General features: G+C 44.8%; 1 protein-coding gene across 2 annotated transcripts in view; it reads left to right on the forward strand.

Annotated features, from left to right (window-relative positions):
* Positions 1 to 22,058, forward strand: part of SLC1A2 (solute carrier family 1 member 2) — a 122,782-nt gene that overhangs the window by 30,933 nt on the left and 69,791 nt on the right. The window contains exon 1 of one of the 2 annotated variants that reach the window (XM_079104663.1): positions 6,733 to 6,754. The exons of the other annotated variant lie outside the window; for it this stretch is intronic. The gene's annotated coding sequence lies outside the window, so the exon portion shown is untranslated. Of the gene's footprint in view, positions 1 to 6,732; positions 6,755 to 22,058 lie in introns of those variants that run through there. 2 annotated transcript variants of the gene reach the window in all.

Consider the following 22,058-nt stretch of genomic DNA (forward strand, 5'->3'; position numbering starts at 1 on the left):
CAGGTGGGAGAAACAGCCCCTACCTGGGTGGTACCTCTCTTGTACCAGAAGAAAAAAGAATAATGGCAGAACCGTGGAAGGTTCTTAATACTTCTGCTTGGAAGTGACAAGTGTGACTTGGATTTTGTATTGGTTGGGTTCCAAGGAGAAGGTTCTAGAACAAGGATTCAAGCTTATGTTGCTCATTTAGGAGGATAGAAAACACTGGTGGGGATGTGAGACAGGAAAGAAGGGCAGCCAGGAGAAAGTGGATTATAAAGTCAGCTACACTCTGCAGGAGACTTGAGTTCAATCCCATTCCCCATGGGCAAATTCTGGAAAACAGGTAAATCAGAGCTATCCTCTCAGGGATCAAAGGAACTGGATATTTTCACATCCAAACCTGTCAGTTATTGGTTGAAGGTTATTCCTAGGGGCTTTGATTCCGCAGAACTTATGGCCTGTGTGGACACAGGCAGAACAGCCATCTAGCTTCTAGAAAAGCCTCAAACACAGATAGACACAGCAGCTGGAAGTCGGCCTAGGATTGATGAGGTGAAGGGATGGGGGTGAGGCACTTCATTGGCCAAAGAATCACATGGCAAAGCAAGTCTGCAGAGACAGGGAAGTGCAGTCCTCCCATCAAGCTCAGCAAGTGCTTGAGAACAAAACCAGATTTTGCAACAGGTCCTGAGCCCTGATGTATGAAGCATAGTGAGCCCTTCAGTCGGCAGAGTGGTGGGTGATGCTTAACTGTTGACCATGGCATCTCAATCTTGGCCCTGCTGGCGTTCAGAGCACTGCTGGCATTTGGGCTGGATGACTCTTCACTAAATGTCTTGTGTACTCTAGGATATTTAGGAGCATCCCTGGCCTCTAACCCACCAGATCCCTGCAGATTCCCTCCTCTCTATGTCCCATCTGTAATAACCAAAAATGGCCTCAGACATTGCTAAGCCTTTCCCAGAGGCAAAATTACCCCCCAGAAAACCGATGATGTACACTGTACATGCATTGCTAATTCTCAAGGAATTGCAATAAACAGTAGGTGGCTGGATGGAGAAGGTGACAGCCTAATGGGAGACAGTAGAGGACTTATAGCCTATAATGGCAAGTCACCCTGAGTTACAACAATTTCAGATAGGTTCAAATGTGAAGAAGAAACTGTTCAGGAGTGGAAACATTAGTTCCGTTAGGGTTGGGAATGGTCAAGGAAGGCTTTACAGAGGCAGAGGTAGCTGAGAAAAGTTTTGAAGGATGAGGAGTTTTCCAGATGAGCAATACCACATGTGGAATTTAAGTGTGATCTTTGGCGATGCTCAGCATAGCTTGGGAATGCTATGTTAATTGAACTTGGATATGCTGACCTCATAGTCTTCTTATATTCAGAAAGGTCAGTTGTGGGGATGTACTTAAACTGGCTTTACCAGGTAATCAACATTGCGTACAGAACAACATCAAGGGCGTTGGGGGTGGTTAGAGGAGATGCCCTAATGGTGTGGATACAGCCCGGCCTCTGAGAAACTAGGAATGCCCTTGCTCTATTATGTTTAGTTCAGGGAGAAGGCCAGGTAACTCTGTGGCCTCCTTAGTATTATTTCCTGAACTATCTGCTTTGATGTTTATGACATGATGTTGCAAAAAGAATATTGGGTACCGTTTCATCATTTATCATCTCTTGCTTTAGTTACTTTACCTGTGAGACAGGGACCAGAGGACACTCTCTCTTGCCAGCTTTATAGTTTTGCTCTAACCAGACAATGAGACCATAAGCATTAACTGCACACTTGTGTGGACCTGGTCCCAGCCCTGCTCTGCCATCTGTCAGGCGTGGACTCTGACTCCCCACTTTTTTGTCTATAAAACGGGTATGATGCTTACATAAGGTTGTCTTGCAGACTGAATCGTGTGAAGTCTCCTAGCCCTCAGCCCTGTGCCTGGTACACACAGAGGAATAGATGCCTGTGTATTGTTACCATGACAACATAGCTTGTATGCACAATGGTAGCTGACTTCTCTCGAATGCTTATGCCTGTATTAATCTGTATTAATCTATGACTGCAGGAGGCATTATAGTTCTGTGCATTTTACGTATGAAGAAACTGAGGCACGGAGGCGTCTGATCTCTTGCCTGCTGTGCACGACTAGTGGGTGGTACTCCGACTCCCACTGAGTGTCCCAGTGAGTCATCACTTTGCTGGATTGTGTGGTACCCAGTGTTTCCCCCAAAAACTCTGAAGTAAAAAAAAAAAAAAATCAAGGGCTTAGTTAGAGAGTACTAAAGCTGGTGTGGCCACTCCTGGGTAAATCCTGGGTAAATGAGCTTTTCTTGTCATGGACTGATGGCCCTTAATACATTCACTGAATATTAATGAGCGGGGATATATGTTTAACTACAGTAACTGAGCTGGTCCCAAACTGACCCCTTCCAGAAATGTCTGTGAGAGCAATACAAAGGGAAACCTCCAGTTGCTTACCTCTTCCTGCACCCCCAGCCCTGTCCTGTACCCCACTATTGAAATAAAACTGAAGAAGTTGTTTGCCAGTGTCTGGACACCACCTCCAGAACAATGAGGAATTTGTCTTCTGTCTTTGTGGCGAGGACACATATGGTTTTCTTTGGGCTGCCGGGGGCAGCTTCTGTTCCAAGAGATGCCTTAAATGTCACCTTCATACTCAGAGTGGCAGCGATGAAAAGCAGGGTCCCCTGGCCGAGGGGTACCTCCTCCTGCCTGTTCTCCTGCCTGTGCAGGGACCTCTTCCTGTCCCGCCCCTGATACTTGGTGAACTCTCACCTTGGACAACCTCTCCTTGCTAGGAACGGAAAGTACAGCTAAGCGTGCCATGGTCCTGGCCCGCCTGGTGCAGCTGGGTGTCCCTGCCTCTCACTGGGCCTCCAGAGAGAAGGAATCTGTGGATGACAGGTAGAAACGCCCACTCCTGCTCAAACTGTACCTGCTCACACGAGGACAATGCGGGGCAGTGCTGAGTCTCCCCCTTCTTTGTCTTATTCCTGGCCACAGTTCTTGTCAGTCACATGTCTCTGGGGCAAGTAACTCTCTCTCTCTCTCTCCCTGCCTTATTTTGGGCAGAGGGTTGCAGGAAGGACTCTGTGAAGCGCCTGATAGACAGGAGCTGCTCTTGCCTCAGTTCTTCTGTTTGTCATCTCCACATGTGTTGGAGAGTCCCTGGAGAGCCTGCCTCCTGCAAGTCCACAGCTTGACGGGCTCTTAGGCACCCTCTGGATCTGAATCCTAAATGCATTTGAGGCCTGTCTGACGAGCTCCCTGCTTCACAGAATAGAGGATCCTCTGGCAACCCAAAAGAGGCACGTGCAGTGGCTTCGCTCTCCTTTGCTGTGTCCTGGGCTCCAGGCTTCCCTCCACCCCCCATCCTTACTTGCTGCTAGGCAGCAGCTTGCTATGGCCTCCTACTCAGATGTTCAAGGTCTGGAGCAACCCAGCACTGTCTCTGGGGGCGAATGTTAATGCTGCTCAGCCTGAGCTCCTCTGAGCCTGACTGATTGAATGGCTGTTTTCTCTACATAATACCCCAAAATGGTTTGACTCACTGTGCCTTGCCTGGCACCTGCACTTCCCACCTTTTCTCATTCATTCCCACTATCCCCTTCTCTAGAGAGACAGCAAACACCTCTAGTCAGGTCAGGTGTGTCATGGTTTGGTGCACAGGGTCAGCAGTCAGACTCTGAGCATCTGCTATTGACCTACTGTGTGAACTTGGGCAAGTTGCTTGACTTCTCTGTGCCTTCTCCTCGTCTACAACTGGGGATAATAGTATGCCTACTTTATAAAGTTGTTGAAAGATTTAAACAAGCCAGATACACATAAAGCACTTCGAATATGCCTGGCATGTATTTCCAGTGAAGGTTAGCTGGTATCAATATCCTGAAGTGTCAGCAAAACAGGAAATAGATATCATAATTAGAACTTGAATGTTGTTAAAGCTGCCAAGGAGACATGAGACCAGAAAATCCAGTTTGCTGTGGAATTGCATTGATTCCAACAGGAATTTCAATAGCAAAATTGCTTGGAGGACATTAAGGGCTTGTAAGGCAATGGTTATTTTTCCCAAGAAATATTAATGTAATAAATAAATACTTATGGTGAGAATAATAGCATGTGTTGCATACCGTGCTCCAGGTACTTTTACATATATTGACTGATTTAATTTTTACACTTGCATGCATTGCTATAAAATAATAATAATAATAATTATTATTATTATTATTACTATGATCATAAGCATCCCTTTTATAATGAGGTATTTAAGTTCATAGTTGTTAAGCAGTCTGCCTAAGGTCACACAGCTCATGAGTGGTGGAAGTAGGGATGGAATCTCAGATGGAGCTCCAAGAGATGCCCACTGCATGCTGCACTACACCTCATTTTGGCATATTTATTTAAAGCTGCAACTAGGAACCAACTTTAATACAACCCTTTCTCAGGTACAGGTTCTCCTATGGAAGTTTCTGATTGGTACTGAAATGGGTCACAGTGGGACCAGAGATAACTTGTAGAAAGAGCCACAAAGATGGCAAGAACTGAAGCAGGTCAGGTCTTCAGGCAAAGCCTCCACTGTGGGGGTTCCACTTTCAGTCACCTGCAAAATATCTCTGACACCTGCAGTCTAGGATGGGTGATGGTTCCTGTAGTCCCTGGCCTCTTCCCTGTCATCACCCGTCCTGATTGAGTCCTGAGCTCCGTTCTCTGTGCTGACTGTGTTCAAATTCTTACTTCTACAGGGCAGCCTGAATCTTAGCAATTTTTGACAAAAGCCTTTAATTATTCATCTCTATCCAAAGAGTAAAGCCAACTATGAACTTCACTCCACTAACCCTTCTCTCAGCCTGAAAGGTTGTTACAATATGGAGTATCTGATGCCTGCCAAGGGATGGGGGAAACGTAGAAGAGGAAGCAATGACGAGGCTTCTGCAGAGGCTGAGGAGGCAGCCCCTTGCCATGTTAAGGAGCTTGGTCTTTATACGGCAGATACTGCTTCATCAAACCCATAACATGTATAAAATAAACCAAGCAAAAGAAAATGGGCTATGAGTCCCAGTAACCTTGGGTATGGCTTGGCTAAACTAAGTTGATGGAGTTTCTTCACCGTAGGTTCTCAGAGCCTTTCATGCACTGGTGCACATTATCTCCAAGGGTGAGAGGTGCTTTCCAGTCTTACTTGACACCCTTCAGTTTTAGGTCCAGGAGCCCTTTGTGGGATTAGTCATCTGAGGGACTCTTTCTTCGAGATGATGCTGTGATCCATGGAAGACGTTGAAGGTGACACAAGCCTGGTGTCCAGTTCTGTCTGGAAGCAAGTGGGACATTCATTTTACATTTAATTAGATGACAAAACAGAGGTCCTTCAACAACATCTGTGGATAATTAAACTAGAATTTCAACACGGAAGATCAGAAGCTGGAGCATCTCTGGATCTTAACAGGAGTCGGTTCCTTTTATTTATGCTGGGATTATAAATTAAAGACTTTATAAATTAAAGACCATAGTGAGTCTATGGTAGGGCTGAATGTCAAAAAGCAAGGCTTCTAGGGATTATATGGTTAATGATCAAGGTGGCTGGAAGGACAGGGTTAGAGAAAAGACGGTAGGTGCCACAGGAAGATCTGGCAGCAGAGCAGCTGAATCTGGGACTTAGCACTGAGCTTCTCAGATATCGAGTGGAAATTCACAAAACCTGGGAAGGAAACAGCCCTGTTTCTTGCTCAAGGAGAGGAGAGGGACATCAAAGTCCAGAATGATCCTGATGAGGTCTTTTTCTCCCATAATTACACAATGTTCAAACAAACCCTGAGCAACCTTGGGATCTGAAGCCAAATATCAACCATCAATAGGACAGTTTGTGATTTTTTTTTTTTTTTTTTTTTTTAACATCAGAACACTGGCTGGGTAAACTTTAGAGCACCTGACAGGTTTCCCCGGGGTACGAAGGGACAGTGATGGAAGACAGCATTCATTCCAGCACTCCGGGGCCAGCGCGTTCCTAGGGCTGCAAGAATGAGGTCAGGAGTCTTGGGTGGGCGGGGATGGGCCGTGAGGGGTGAGGAGAAGGGAGGAAGCGCTTTGCATTCTTGGAGAAAGAGGAGACAGGACCAGGTGGGAAGGATGGGCAGAGGTTACTATCAGACAACTGTGAGAGTCTATGTGGCATGTGGCAAATCACTTGGTTTTTCCCAGATCTGAGTGATTTGAGCTTCCATCAACAGCAGATCTTCCTTAGGAATGTAGAAAATCAGAGAAAGAAGGAGTGAAGATTTGGAGACACCATCTGTTTGTGCTTCTGTAGACGATTGGCTTCTGATCTGGGGATGGAATACAAAATGCATAGGTCCCTGGACCCGGTGCCTGACCATGAGCCAGGCACAAGGTACCTTCTGAGTGGAATGTGTGATCTTCATTTTTCCACCTGGAATTTCCCCTCTTTAAGTGACTGCTTAAATGATGTATTAAGATGTCTAGTGGTAGATTAGAAAAAGCTACATGCTTTACCAAAACCGTCACCCATGGTTGTATCTCATACAACTTAAGCAACCAGAGGTGCGTGAGGCCATCCTTAATCCAATTCTCATCCTTAATGAGAATGTTTTCTGCACTGAGCTACAAGACCTTTCTGGAGATGGAAAGGTTAGCATCTTCATCAGTTGCTGCTGAAGAAATGGGTCCAGATAAAAATTCATGAATTTCAGATGTGATCCATGCCTGTTGTGTAATGGCTGTATTTCCACTTATAAAACAAGGTAAAGTGAATGACTTAATATTTTGTCAATTAGTTATCCCTGTTGCAAAGCTCTTCAGACCAAAGATTTAAAGCAAAAGTATAAATGATGTCACACTATTCCTATACATGGTGTGGTGGGGAAGCCAGCAAGCTTGGTTTTGATAGTGGAAAAGGCATTTTCTAGTATCACTAAATCCTTAAGGTTAAATGTTATCCTCAGGATTCTTTAAATATTTCTCCGAGTGTAGGTATAAAAAGTCCATCGGCTTCCTCTTTCCTTTAAGTTACTCTTCAGATTTCTCTTCCTTCTCCTCCATAGTTGGAAAAAGAAAATGGCCTCGGTCATTTAGTCCTTCAACCAAACCTATTGAATGTACGCTAGGTTCTAGGCATAGTCTGAGGATTTACTAGAATTGGGTCAGTGGTCAAGTATTCCATATTTTACATGTTGGCTTCCATTTTCAGAAGTAAAATAAGATGATAAACAAAACTGTTATCAACGAGGAAGAATGTGCTGGTAGCAATGACTCAGGAAACCAAAAAGCACAGAGTATGGACAAGCTGGACTCTGGGCCAGGGCTTTCAGTAGTAGCTTGATCCTGTGGGTGATGTGAAGTTGTGAAAAATCTAATGTTCCCTTTTTAACAACAATATAAAGGACTTGTTTAGCTTATATTTTGTCTATTTAAAACAGATTCCTGATTTGTTCAGTTGCATTTTTTTAAGAAAAGAATATTAATTCTGATTATCAAAGTTTTATATGCACATTTCAGAGAATTATTAACATACAGAAGTGTAAATCGGGGAAAATCAATTGCAATTCCTTCAACCAGAGGTAACCATGGTTAATATATAGGTGCCTCTCCTTCTCATTATAGTATACAACAATATGTATTTGGGATCGTCTTATGTAACTTTAGTCCCATATATGGTTTTTAGGCTGCTTCCTCATCTTTTTTTTTTTTAAAGAAAAAGAACTTAAACTGTTTACTGTGCAATTCTATTCTAAACTCCCTCTGGTCTGGGCATTGTTCTGTCTGCAGTTAAATTGTGTGGATGGTGTATAGAATCTGCTTTGTGTTCAGCTCTGAGGACATGCAGTTGCCATATGGGAATATGGATGACAAATGACATCTGTTAACAACTCTATCACCTGCACTGTTGCTGTCATTTGCTTAACCTTTTGGCACTGGTTGAACTGGGCTGCTTCCAGTTTTCTCATTTTTATGAATGGGCTGCAAATGACCATTTTTTGGTCTCTATTGCATTTATTTTTCTTGGAGATTGTTCCATGTACCATATTCCCAAAATGGGGTCACCGGGCCCATGTACACAAACAGATTTATAACACTTCCTATTTCCCAAAAGACTAAATCTGGTTAATATTGCTACCCTGATAGCCAAATGCACTTGTTTGTACAAAGCACACTCCTGTCAGGTTTAAATAATTTTATTTAGTTTTTCTGTCTCAGTAGGGGTCTAAAATTAAGTTAAATATGGGTTGAATTTGTTTTTAAAACACATACCTTTTTTTATAACAAGTGATGCTTGCAATAAAAATGTGCAAATTAACGTGCAAATTGAATGAAGAAAAAGTTAATCATTGCCTGAATAAACAAATGTTATATCTATATCTATCTATGTATATATATGTACATATATATACATATATATATATATGTATCCACACACATACACGTGTTGTTATAAAAAGAATGGTTTCTACATTTTTATTAATAAAATGAACAGTGGTTTTGTTGGGGAAGGGTCCTTGAATTTTCCTGTGCAGAGAGAAGAGACCCATTATGTTCCTAATCCAAAGTAGTTGTCTTTGAATGTACCCCCTCGCGTCCCCACCAAAGGCATTTGGGCCAGACCTCCAGGTGAGCCCCGGGTTGCCTGAGCCTTAGCAGTCTTAGGTACTGCGTGACCATGGGGCACAGGAACGTTAGGGAATTTTCTCCATCTAAGCCTTTCTGTAATCCAGGTATACCAGTGGTTTAAGAATAACCTTATCCCCTTAAATCTGATAGACCAAAGCAGCACATTTCCACAGTATTTCTGTTAAAAATCAATTCGTGATATGGTATGCACTGATGATAGGTTCATGAGGATGAATTTGGAAAAAAAAAAGTCATGGAGGTCTCAATCTAGGTGTATTCAGTGGCATTTCATCTGCTCAGGAACTCCTGCAGCATGGCTGAGGACAGTGCTGCGGGGGTCTTGGAATCCTGGGTATCGTCCAGCCTGCTCTGGAGACCAAGCCAGCTGTTGAGGGCAGTGGGCTATGCATTGTGTATTCCACATGATTACTTTGTTTATATTTAAAGAGAAAAAAACAGTACTTGGTGGAAAGTGTCACCACCCTCCACACAGACAGCCAAGGCCACGGTGGCCTAACTTGTCCAAGGAAACAATCAGTGAGGGTGTTAAGCCTGATCTGTGACTGGCTTCCTTCCGAAGGAAGGAACTCCCATGTTCTGCAGGCAGGCCCCATGGTGTATCTTTCCCGGTGAGCCTCATGGGTTCCAAGTCACCTGAGTTGGTGCCAGTTAAAGCCGAAAAGGGCTAGGGAGTGTAAATGTGAGGAGAACCAAGGGTCAGGAGGAGACCAGGGTGGATGATGCTGAGGTTTTAAAAGTGAGCCCCCATGACCAGTCTCATCCACAGATCCTCTGGCCATGGTCTTCTCTCATCTCGAGTAGAGTCTGTGCTTGAAACCTTCCTATCAACAAGGCGGAACAATGGGAACTCACGTTGGCTGAGGGAGCCCAGGCAAGGGAGAAGTTCTCTGAAGGCCTGTTTTATCACTGGGAACCAAACAGATTTCATATCATTCTCTATCGTCTATGTGTGTTTATTCCTATGTAACTGTAATGTTTTACACTATATAACACGTAATCACCTCTAAGAGGATCCACTGATTTTGTAACAGCAGTTTTTTTGGGGGAAACTACATTAATTAGAAGACACTACAACTTCAGAAATGTTAAAATAGGAGGAGAATGTATATCTTAGAATAAAATGATCCCCAGAAGATGTGTTGTGTTTCTGGTGGGGCCTGTCTGCTGGCATGTATTTGCGTAGACGTGGGGTTGGACAAGCACCTCGGTGGATGATGCACAGTCTCAGATGTGAGGCAGAGGGGCAGCTGAGGGTGGTCGGTGAAAGGTGGGGGGAATTGCCTGGGGCCTGTTCTTGGTTCTTCTGCCTCCTCTGACATCTGTTAGGGTAGGGTTTCTCCCTGTTGGCACTGTTGACATTTGTTGTGGGGGTGATTAGTAGCATCCTGGTGAATACCACCAGTGGCATTTCTTCCCCCGGTCGTGATAACTAAAAATGCCTGCAGTTATTTCCAAGGTTTTCTAGGTGGGAAGTTGTTCTCAGTGGTTGATAGGATCATGGGGTTTTATAGAATACTAATAATGAGTAGCATTATTCTAACACCCGTCTGTTGAAGCCTTCCTTCCCTAAAGCTTAAAATGTATTTTAGTTTCTAATGAAATTCTGTGGTCATATTCTGTATTTACTAATATCTTTTTATGTGAGACTTTGGTTTATAATTCATATAGGAGCAAGAAAGAGTCACCAGGAGCACAAATAATTGTAAGTGCCTAAATATCACTTAATGTGCAATTAAATATCAACATGGCTCAGAGATGGTAGGAAGATGACAAGACTTTCTTTTCTTCTGAAGATCTAGCTCATGCCCACCATTACTCTTGGCTATGTTTGTTAAGAATGATTGAAAACTTTGGATCATTGGAGTGGGAATCAAACATTTTGTCTTCTATGAGAGATATTTATTCATGTCGCAAGAATTTATTGAAATTTCTCTTGTGTTCTTAACTGGTAATGTAGCAGTGAGGAAAAAAACAGACCAATTCTGGCCTTGGGGACAGTCTAAGGGGGGGAAGGGGATGACATCACACAGAGCGACGGGGAAGTTGGATATGTTCAGTTAAGCCGGAAGGCTTCCTGGGAGAGGCAGTATTTGCTCACCCTGGGAGGATGAGCAAGTGGGTATACTGCTTCTGTGTATTTGTATGAACAGCTGGGACAGTGGCGACCTTACAATCAAGGAGATAAGGGAAGGAGGAAGTCAGGGCAGCCTCCTCTGTCTCTCTCAAGAGGTTCTTCAACAGCTGCACTTGATCCATACGAAATCACCCTGGGTTGTAAGCTGAGCTTGAATTTTAATAATAGTTTTCTTGGGTAAAAAAGAGAAACACTTTATTGAATGTATATACTGACCATAATATGCATCACAATTTCAACCATGTTAAATGCAAAAACAAACAAACAAAAAACCCAAACCAAAAACCCAGCTGCCTTGAAATCAAGAAGATAAGGTATTAAAATTTAAGGGTTGGTCTCAAAATGATTATTGTTGTTGTTGTTATTGTTGCCATCCCTTGGCCATGCCACCCGCTGGGATAGTTTGCACTGGGAATCTGCCATCAGGAAGCCACCTCCCCAGGGTGTTGACAGGACTGCTTGCTCCCTGCTCATCTCTCTCCTCTCTCCTCCCCACATCACGGTCTCAGGCCCCAGGTTCCCATTTATTGCTCATGCAGGGCAGTTTAGCCACACGGGATCTCACCTGAACCTTATAGTGAAATGTGCCCACGAGGTGAGTTACGAATGAGGGCAGCCCTCTCTCCTTGATGCAGCACCGGAGACGGCCACATCCTAGGTGTGGGGAGAGTGTCAGGAGGGGAATGTGTGTCCTCTGGAGGAGGGAGATGTGGCTGAGCTGGCTCCTCTGGATGTAGCCTTGGAATGGTTTCTAGAAAGTTTGGTTTGACTCTGCAACAGGATGAAGGTGTTTCCTCTTTGAGGCTTCGAGGCTTGGCCAAGGCAGAGGGGGACGAAGAGCTGACCTGCCCTGTCTGCCACCCAGGAGGAGTGTGGGCTGTGTCACAGAGTTTTCGTCAATTAAGCCTTCCCTCTGCAGAAGGCTGTGGTCTGGACTGGGAGGGACCATGGATGTGTTGAGGGGACTCATTCCCAACTCTGACACGCTCCCATTACTCTCAGAAGTTGGCTTGAAAACCCAGAAGTGCTGCTGGAGGTGGGCATTCATAACCAGGGCTCCAGGTGTGCACTCAGGAGGAGAAACCTGTGACAGTGAGGTCACTTATGGATCAAGTTGTTCTTCGTCTTTATTCCAGGTCGTATAGACTGTGTGTGAGTGTGGTGAAATGGCTTCTCATAGAAACTTTTGTTTTGTTTTTGATTATAGATATGAATTCATATTTGTTGTGGAAAGTTTGAACATAAAGGCGAGACTCGATAAGGAAAAATAAAGCAACACCTTCCTGCCACTCACAAATAGCCTCTGGGAACTTTCGTGTCTTTTTTTTTTTTTTTCCTCAATGCAATATACAGTTCTTAAGAAATTTTTAGATTGTGATTTTTCTATTTGTCTTTAAATATACCTTCATATACTCCCAATAATATTTTGTATCTTGGGTCATAAAATATTACTGGAAAATTAGTCTGTTTTTAGCTTCAAATCTCCTCAGGGCACACACTGAGTTGGGGAAAGGCTGGGGAGCTCATGTTCATGTTGGTAGGAAAATGCTTTGCGTTAGAGTGCTCTAAAGACAGAGTCCACAGTCCCAGGAGAAACCAAGGAGCTGCCTGGGAGAGCAGAGGTGTGTGGTCAGCCATTCGGGAGGTGAGCAGGAATGGGAAGCTCCCAACCTTCCTGGAGAAAGCCTCACTCAGAGGATAGAGCATGGGCCCCCAGTAAAGCCTTCCAGGTTGGGATTTGCCTCCACTAGTTTCTGGTTACCTGATCTTGATTAACCGACCTAATCCCCAAGCCTCAGTTTTCTTGTCTGTAAGTGGAACTCATGATATCTGTTTCATTGGGTTAATGGAGGATAGTATCTGGTTTGGAGCGAGTAGTTGATAAATGTCAGCTATTATTAATTTATTACTATTATTTGTTTCTCAATTGAAGACCTGGTCAACTGATTTTATTGGATGAGGTTAGTGTATAGATAGGTTCACTTTTTAAGTTATTCTCTCAAAAGAAGTGAAAATGTTGGCAGGTTGTAGCTTGTTCTCTTGGAGAGGTGGTGGGTTAAGGTTTAGGGTGCTCGAAAGAATAGAATCTTCAGGCTTGTTCCATGGCATTCTGGCCACGAGTTAAGGGGTCATCAGTGCCTGGTAGGTTTAGATCAGAGAGAAGCCAAAGTCTCAGCCATGCATCTGCCTGTCTCTGTGAGGCTTGATATATGTGAGTAAATCATCAAAGGATTTGTTAGCTCATCTAAGCCTTCTTGAGTCCTAAATTGAAAAGCTGGGATAAAATGTATCTCAGTGAGGGTTCTAGAAGGATCCCCAGGGCCTGGGGTTGAGGTCTGGCTCAAGTCAGGAGCCAAGAAGGAGCATGAAGTGGTTGGAGAAACCTGGCTTTGAATCTCATCTCTGCAGTTTATCAGCTGTGTGACTGTGGGGATGTTTCATATCTCAGCTCCTCTTTATCTTCTCAGTTAATCCGAGGCTAACAGTTGTACCTGTTGGGTTGTTGGGGGATTAGAAGAGACAAAGTCTATGACGTGCTGCCAGGATTTGGATCTGGAATGTCCCCCAAGAACTCAAGTGTTAGGCAATGCTGCCATGTTCAGAGGCTCTAACCTCATCAGTGGATTCGTCTATTGGATGGATTAATAATTTGAATGAGCTACTGGGTGGTAGTAAAAATTAGGCAGGTAGGGCATGGCCGGAGGAAGCAGTTCACCAAGGATGTGACCTTGGGGACTCTTTCTGTCCCTGGGCCCTTCCTGTCTCTGTCCCCAAGCTGAGATGAGTAGCTTTCTTCTGCCATGGTCTTCTGCCTCACCTCAGGCCCAAAGCAGGGGAGCCAGTTGACCATGGACGGAAACCTCAGAAACCGTGAGCCAAGATAAATCTTTCTTCCTTTAAGTTGTTGACGTGAGGTGTTTTGGCCACAGTGATAAAAGCACCTCGCTGGACTCTAGATACTCAGTAAGTGTAGATCCCATCTTCAGCCCCCACATTCTGCAGGAGAAAACAAAGAAACATGTGAGCGTCTCATTGTTTCTGCATCTATAAATAAGGAACTGGAACAAGAAGAACAGAGGGCAGAGGCTCACACGGCCTCCAGGGCTGGGGGGCTGTCCTCTTGTGAGGTGATCATCCATCTGCATTATCTAAAAACCAGTGGTGGGCCCCCACTCTCGCCTGCTGCATCTGAGATGAGGGTTATAGAGGTACCTGGCCCTGTACCCAGCCCTCTGGACGGGTGCTCCCCACTTCAGTGCTCTCATTTCATGGAGGGAAGAACTGAGGCTCGGGGACTTTAAGAAATGCACCCCAAATTTCTTAACTGTTGAAAAGCGAGGCTAGAATTTGTATCTAGATCTCTCTCTAGGGCCCATGTTGGCGACCACTCTAAATGCATGGATCTCTTACCTTGTGAGACTTCTGCCCCCTGCTGGAAAAAGTGAAGTATGGTACAGAGTAAGGTCACTTTCAGCTGTTGTATCTTAAGCCCCCTGAGTACAAACGCCCTGAGCTACCATCTCAATCCCCTCCCAGGCTTGCAGCCACTAAGGACCTGTGGAGGCCCATGATGGAAATGGAAGATCTGGGCCACATGTTCCCAGAGGGGAACGAAAGCACCTGATTTCCTATAACTTGAGTTCTATAGATGCTTGGCTTTGCTGTGGGACAGACCAGGATTTCTCAGCTCTAGGATGGCTGCCCCCAAGTAAAGGGTACGGAGAACCTGGAAGGAAAGGCCCTTCTCTCCGGGTTTTATCTCACCAAGCGAAGGTCATAAATGACACAGGAGGGGAGCTGAGAAGAGCCAGACAGCTTCTTAGGTTTCCTGACAGAGGGCACCTGAATTACTGGTTCCCAGGCCCTGCACATATATTTGCTGGATGAGGCTTGGGAGGCTATAGTCTACCTCAAGAATCCATGCCTGTCAGGATTCGGAAAGAATTGTCACCCATCTGTCCTTTCCTTTTATTTATTACTCCCTGCCATCTGTTGGTCTTTGATTTTCTTTCAGCTTGGATTCCTTCCTGATTTCCCCTTTGATTGACCCTAGTTTTTAATCTTTATTTCAATCTGTATAGTTCATACTTGAACTTGGAACTCAAACCTCACTGCCAGGGTCCCGGCAGTACCTCCCCGCCCCTGCCCCCCTCCATTCAAAGATTTGAACTTGCTCTGGATGCTCCAGTGTCACCCCTGGGTCCCACCGGGGTCCCACCTTGCCTTTCCTATCCTGCCTTGGAACATTTGCTCTGGGTTTCCCCTGTCTGACCTATCTTTCCCTTTCTGCCTCTCTACCCAAAGACTGCCTGTGGCCTTTAAATTCTTCTCTCTGTGAATCTGTTTCAATTGATTCCTTTAGTTTCTGCCTTTTCCTTCCTTCCTTCCTTCCTTCCTTCCTTCCTTCCTTCCTTCCTTCCTTCCTTCCTTCCTTCCTTCCTTCCTTCCTTCCTTCCTTCCTTCCTTCCTTCTTTCCTTCCTTCTTCCCTTCTTCCCTCCCTCCCTCCCTCCCCCCCCCTCTCTCCCCAGGAGTGCTTAACCACTGAGCCACATCCCCAGCCCTTTTTACAAATCTTTTAATTTAGAGACAGGGTCTCACTAAGTTGCTCAGGGCCTCACTAATTTGCTGAGGCTGGCTTTGAACTTGCAATCCTCCTACCTCAGCCTCCTGAGCCACTGGGATTACAGGTATGCAATACCACACCTGGCAGTCTTTGCCTTCTTAATTCTAGAAGCACTGACATGTGTCCCAATAGGTCCCTTTGGTACTTCATGGCTTCTTCTTTGTGCTTCACTTGTTTCAATTGGAGCAGAATTTCTCACCTGTTTGCCTTCCTCCCCCACCTACGTGAGGAATTATTTAAATGTAATGTTCCTGACTTGTTTGTTGAACATACACTACATGCAATTGCCCTATGGAGGCTTGGGAGACAAGAAAGAGGAAGTACAGGGTTTGCTCATCAATATGAGGGGAGACCTCCAGAAATGTGTCTATCAACCCAGCCCAATTCTAGACAGTTCTCTGACCAGCACCAGGAAAGGCCAAAAACATCCCATATGCTGTTTGCACCCCATCTCTCATGTAAAAAACAGATGCCCAAAGAATGCTTTGGCAGTCGTCAGTCTCGATCCGAGGGAGGCTCTGCCCATCAGTTCCAGGATTCGTTAGCCGGTGTTGGTAATGACTCCTGCAGGGCCACGGCATGGTGGGCTGGGGTAGGGGGTATGTCTGACTTCAGCTCATAGAACAAGAGCTGCCTGAGTTCATCCAAGGGCAGCACAGACCTTCACGGGGGTTTGGCCCTAGGCAAGGTCAATATGGGAAGCTGACTTCAAAGCAAAAGGCCCTTCCTGCCACCCATGCATTCCAAATGCTCACAGTCACCAGCTTCTTTGCCTTTGTTTTTCTTAGGGACAAATGAGTTTGATCATTCATTTAACAAACATTTGCTGAGCAGGGGGATCACTGTGTACACAGTGCTCACCTGGCACAGAGCCTGGCACAAAGGTGAATATGACTATCTCTGCTCTAAATGAGCCCTGAGCTGAGAACTCAAGTGAATGCAAGAGTATGAAAGCAAGAAGGCAAAGATGGTCACATAGGTGGCCATGCCTCGGTTTTGTGTTCCTGGCAGATATTGCTAGTCAATCACAGATCTCATTCTTTCTCTACTTTAGGGGGAGGGGTGCACTGGAGATTGGACCCAGGGGTGCTTCACCACTGAGCTACATCCCCTGCCTTTTTTTGAGACAGGGTGTCACTAAGTTGCATAGGGTTTCAGGTCAAACTTCATTCTCTTTGAATCTGGATTAAGCCCCAGAATCCTTCTCAACACGTTGCTCCGAGCAGTCACTGTTAGTGAATTGGACTTTGCACGTGAGACAAAATCTGCTTATAATCCCTTTTTGTCTTTCAAGTGGTCTAAAGGCCTCTGGGATAGAGAAAGGGACTCAAAGTAGCCGTCAGTGAGTCGGGCTAGGGCAGACCAGGAGAGTCACTTATTGGTATGTTCAAAAGCCCTGGAAAATTGTTCTGTAAGATAGCTTCGTGCTGCTGCTCTGTCTGGTGGCTCCTTCCTGTCTTTGTGGATTCTTCTTTCCCCTTAGAAGTAGCTGTTTCTGTAAGATCTAGACTTCATCTCTCTTGTCTGTTCTCTCAGTTGGAGAGCCATCTCTCCTCTCATCATTCACTAGAGCCTTGAAGTAGCTAACTCCCAAATCTCTATCTTTTTCAGAAGTTTAAACTCCTTCCTTGGGCACTGAGGCATTTCCACTCTCCAACACTAAGGATCTTTCCAGCTTGGCCCCTGCCTCCAGAGCTTCTGCTGTAAGCAGCTGGTCCGCCTCCGTCCTGGGTCCACGTCACTGGCAGTGGGGAGCCCTGTCCTGTGTCTTGGCTTGAGCGTTGCCCCTCCTCTCTGCTTCGTCCAGTCACAGTCAGCCCAGAGTCTCAGCTTTGCTGCTACTTCACCAAAAAAGCCATTCCTAACTTCTTTATGACAGAGAAGAGGTGCCATGGGCTGGCCTCCCACTTTCTTTCACTGAATGTCTCCTATGAATCCCCAGTGAATACAGGGAGTCCTGAGCACCCTGATGGGATCAGCTTCCACCACTCTGGGTTGGAAGTGACCTCGAGGCACTTTTGGTCCCCAGAGGTAGTAAGAGAATTAGGCTATTCAGTTTAGCGTTGGCAGCTCTGCTTCTAACAGGGAGCAAATAACTGATATGGAGTTTTGGTTTGCCTCTAAGTTGAGCTTTGAATGTCCCAAGAGTAAAATAATCATAGGAGCCTAGAGTCTGGTCCTGCCTCCAGTCATGAGTTGCTATTGTTTCCTCTGGATCACACCTCTTACTATCAATCATTGCATCCCCTCAGCCCTAAGCACACACTAGATGCTCATCCCAGCCCCAGTTGCCTGAAAATTGGCGTTGTTCTCTGCCAGGTGAGGCGTCAGCTTGTTGAGTGTGTGGTGCTCAGGGAAACTTCCAAAAGGTTGGAAAGCTGGCAGGAGAAGGAACAACCCAAGGAATCTAAGGCTGGAGAAGTCACTGCTGTATGCTGGAGCAGCCGGCCAGGGATGGAAGAGGACGTGTCGAGGGGAAAGTGAGTGGGTAAAGACGTGTTAGGACCATGGGGCTGTTTGAATTCCAGCTCCTTTGCTTAATAATTTTGAGGCCTGGGGCAAAGTACTTATTTTATCTGTGCCTTTGTATTTTCATCTGCAAAATGGATCTTAAAATAATGTCAACCCTATTGAGTGGTTGGGAGGTTTAAATGCATAAATGAGTTTAAGTAAGTATAAACATTGAAAACAATCCTTGGTATAAACACTGGCTATTACTTTGATTTTCCAGGCTATGGGATTGACTGGTGGTTTTCACTTTCTTTTCTTTTTTAAAATTCTTTCTATAAACAAAAAAACACATTATTTATGTAATCTGAAAAACATATACTACAACCATCTCTCATTCTCTCTCTTTTTTAAGAAACAAGGACAGAATCTGATGGGTGAGGAGGTTCTAGCTGGCCCTGCTGGCTGTGGTCCCTGACCCAGAATGGGTACTGTCACAGTACACATGGTGAGGTAACCTTCAGCTCCCCCTCGCCCCTGCCAGCCTCTGTCCTGGTCCCCCTGCCAGTCAGCAGAGGCTCCAGCCAGCCTGGATGGTGTCACAGTTGGCGTCTGGAGAACAGAGGATGAAGTCACCTGGCGGTTCCTCTGCAGAGAGTGCAGGGGCAGGCCTGGGCCCTGGGCTTTCTCAGGATTGGATAGAGGTTCTAAGAGCTGAGTAGTGCTTCCCAGAGCCAAGGGGAGAAAGGAGGGAGGTGTGGCCGGGCTTGCAAAAGCAGGAGCAAGGTCCACACGTTTTATGAAGTGTTTTATGGCGCAGCTGTAATGGGAAGCCTGGTACTTAGCGAGAGTTATTAGGTGTGATGGTCTTAACACTGAGAGCCCTGTGGTGGTGTGCGTGACGCTGGCATGAGAAACAGGCTGAGCATGGAGGGGTGGGTTGCTTGGACCCAATATGCTCCTTAAATCAGCCTGTGCATGGTACTTAAAATAACTACTATTATGATTATTGTACTCTTGGGACATTCAAAGCTCAACTTAGAGGCAAACCAAAACTCCATGTCAGTTATCTGCTCCCTGTTAGAAGCAGAGCTGCCAAGGCTAAGCTGAATGGCCCAATTCTCTTACTACCTCTGGGGACCAAAAGTGCCTCGAGGTCACTTCCAGCCCAGAGTGCAGTGGAAGCTGATCCCATCAGGGTGCTCAGGACTCCAGACGCCTCTCTTGTGCCCCTGTGAGCAGGCGAGGTCTGAGCTCTTCGTTGCCCCAGGTTAATTTCTCAAGCCCAGGTAGCAAAAAAGATCTCCCATTCTTTCAGAAATTCCAGAGAAAAGCTTTGACTATATTTTCGTCTTTGTTTTGCCTCATGAGGGATGGCAGCCAGGATTCAGACTTTGTTTTTTGTTTTTTTCTGGTCCTAGGGATTGAACCCAGGAGTGCTTAACAATTGAGCCACATCCCCAGCCCATTTTTTAAAATTTATTTAAAGACAAGGTCTTGCTGAGTTGCTCAGGGCCTCACTAAGTTGCTGAGACTGGCTTTGAACTTGAGATCCTCCTGCCTCAGTCTCCTGAGCCACTGGGATTATAGGCGTGTCGGCAGGATTTGACCTTTTTGAGTCATGAAGCCATGTCACATGCCAAAAATGGGTAGAGTAGAACAGAGGCTCTTAACCAGGGGCTGTGGGTGAGGGTCTGCAGGGGTCTGAGTTGTAAGGACAGTTTGTCTCAATGTGCATTAGGGGGACAGCCCCACAGCTCCATCAGCCTGTGTTCACAGGATTTTGCCTGTGCATCTCCTGGTGAGGAGATCCTCCTTTCTGTTTCTAAAATGTGTCCAACTTTCTCCTGTCTCAGGGCCTTTGTACTTGTTGTTCCCTCTCTGAATATTTTCCCTACAGTCCTACTCTCACTTTCTTGAAGTCACTGATCAAATGTCCCCTCCTGACCCCCTTATATTAAACATACCTATTACGATCCCACTCATGGTGACATGGCTTCATGGTTCTTTGCAGTTCTGTGCAGTACTTATTCCCAAAGGGCTATAACCATTTGTTTGTTTATAATCTCCTCCCTTGATATAGAAGCCTCTATGGTGTTCGCTGTGGAACCTGCAGAATGTAAACAGAGCCAAGCCCAGAGCTCAGAAAATATCTGTGAAAATATCAATGAATGAACATATTAATAACTTTCTTCATATTCGGGCTTCAGATGTAAGAAAAAAAATTGGTTTTTTACTGATGGAAAAAAAAATATCTGAATTCTTAATGGGGCTCAGCTATGTGCTTTGGGTCCCCCAAACATTTTATGTGCCGTGAAATGGTCACCTGGTCATCTGGGCACTGCAACAGATGTTTAAGGCAGAAGCCGCTGAGAGATTTCACAATGTTTGTGAATTTCATCAATCCTTCAAATATACCCGATCTGTGTGTGTGTGTGTGTGTGTGTGTGTGTGTGTGTGGAGTGTGAGTGTGTGTGTGAAAATGGAGAGGCCAGGTCCTGGTGCACAAGTAATGGTTGTCCCTGTTTGGAGATGGGAAATCACTCTTGACACACCTCCTGGTTCTTGCACCTTGTCTGAGGCTCTCTGTGCATGACAGCAGGGTAGTGGTAGAAGTCCCACCTGTAGCCTTGCTCTGGAGTTGTGCTTGTCCCCTTGGGAAAAGACCTCCGAGGAGTTGAACATCAGCGACCAGGATCAGCCTGGGGCCAGAATTTTCCGAGGTATGAACTCCAGTGTGAATGGGGTGTAACTGCCTCTTATTGAATAAGAGATGGGTTTTTCTGTAACTTTAAAGGAGATAATAAAAAGTGCCATCCTAGAAATTAATATGTTGTATTTTGTTAAGAAAACAAAAAGAAAGAAAAAAAATGGTACCCACTCCACTGAGGGAAATCGTCCCTCTAAGAGAGAACCTATCCTTTTCTGGACAAATTGTTTGCTTTGACTGTCAAGCATAAACCTTGGAATCATTAGGGGCAAAAGGTTATCTTTTGTCAACATCTGTACCAGGTGAGCTTGGAGGTAAATTCATCACACAGAGCTTATCACATTCCTGGAAACAGCCTTTGTAAATGATAGCTTCTTAGAATCATATTTTCGAATGTTATTATTTTCTTGCAGTAAAAAAAAAAGTACCATCCTCTTCCATTTTAGATGGCTGATTCACCATTTCTCATTGTGATACACAAACAGCATTGTTTTAAAAGTAAAACATACCAGAAAAACCCCTATAAAATAAAAAGCTGTCTTTACACATCTGCCTCCAAAATCTTCTTCCATTCTCAGAGGTAACCCTGACAAATTTTTTACTTCTCTTTCCATGCAGTATAAATGTTCATGTACACACATGGTACATGAATATATAATTGAAGATATGTCTTGGATATTTTTCTGCATCAGTTCATGCAGTATTATATCAATCTTTTAAACTGGTCCATAGTCTTTCATGGCATCAAAATATATCAGGATTTATTCAACCACCCCTATATCAGCAAAACGGGTGGTTGAATAAAAATATAATTACTTATAATTATTACTGTTACAAACAATTCTGCGAAGAATTCTGCAAAAAATAGACATCTTTATAAGCACACATTTCTCTAGAAAAATATTAAGAAAACTGTTTTTGAGCATCAAATCATATCATACACTTTACATTTTGATAGAAACTACCAGATTCCCCCCACTCCCAATACCAGTTTGGACTCCTATGTTAAAATTTCATGGCTTTACCCATCATAGATGTTATCAACTTTAAAAAATGTTTTGTCAATTTGATGTGCAAAAATTGATGTTTTAAGTGATTGGGGATGTAGTTCAGTGGTAGGGCACTTGCCTAGCCTACATGAGGTCCTGGATTTGATCCCCAGTACTGAAAAAAAAACTTTTCACTTGCTTTCCTTCAATTTCTAAGTTAGATGAGAAGGTTTTGTTGGTTGGTTGTAGTGTTCTCTACATGTGAGTTTTTAACATAGTTTCTAACATTTTTGTTGATAGGACAATTCCAGAAGTGCCTTTCTTCCAGGGCTGAGGTGCAGCTAGTAGTTGAAATATGCTTTCATTTACTAATGTGGACAGTTAACAAATGCTTAATGCTCCTTGGCACAGTACCCCCACCCAATCTCTCCTCCCTCCATCTTTGCTAATGCCAAGCGTCAGGCTCTCTGCCCTCCGCTCTGCCCTCTAGTTTGAGTCTGACACCTGCTGAAG

This window comes from Sciurus vulgaris (assembly GCF_902686455.1).
Source record: "Sciurus vulgaris genome assembly, chromosome: 11".
Taxonomy (NCBI): Eukaryota; Metazoa; Chordata; class Mammalia; order Rodentia; family Sciuridae; genus Sciurus; species Sciurus vulgaris.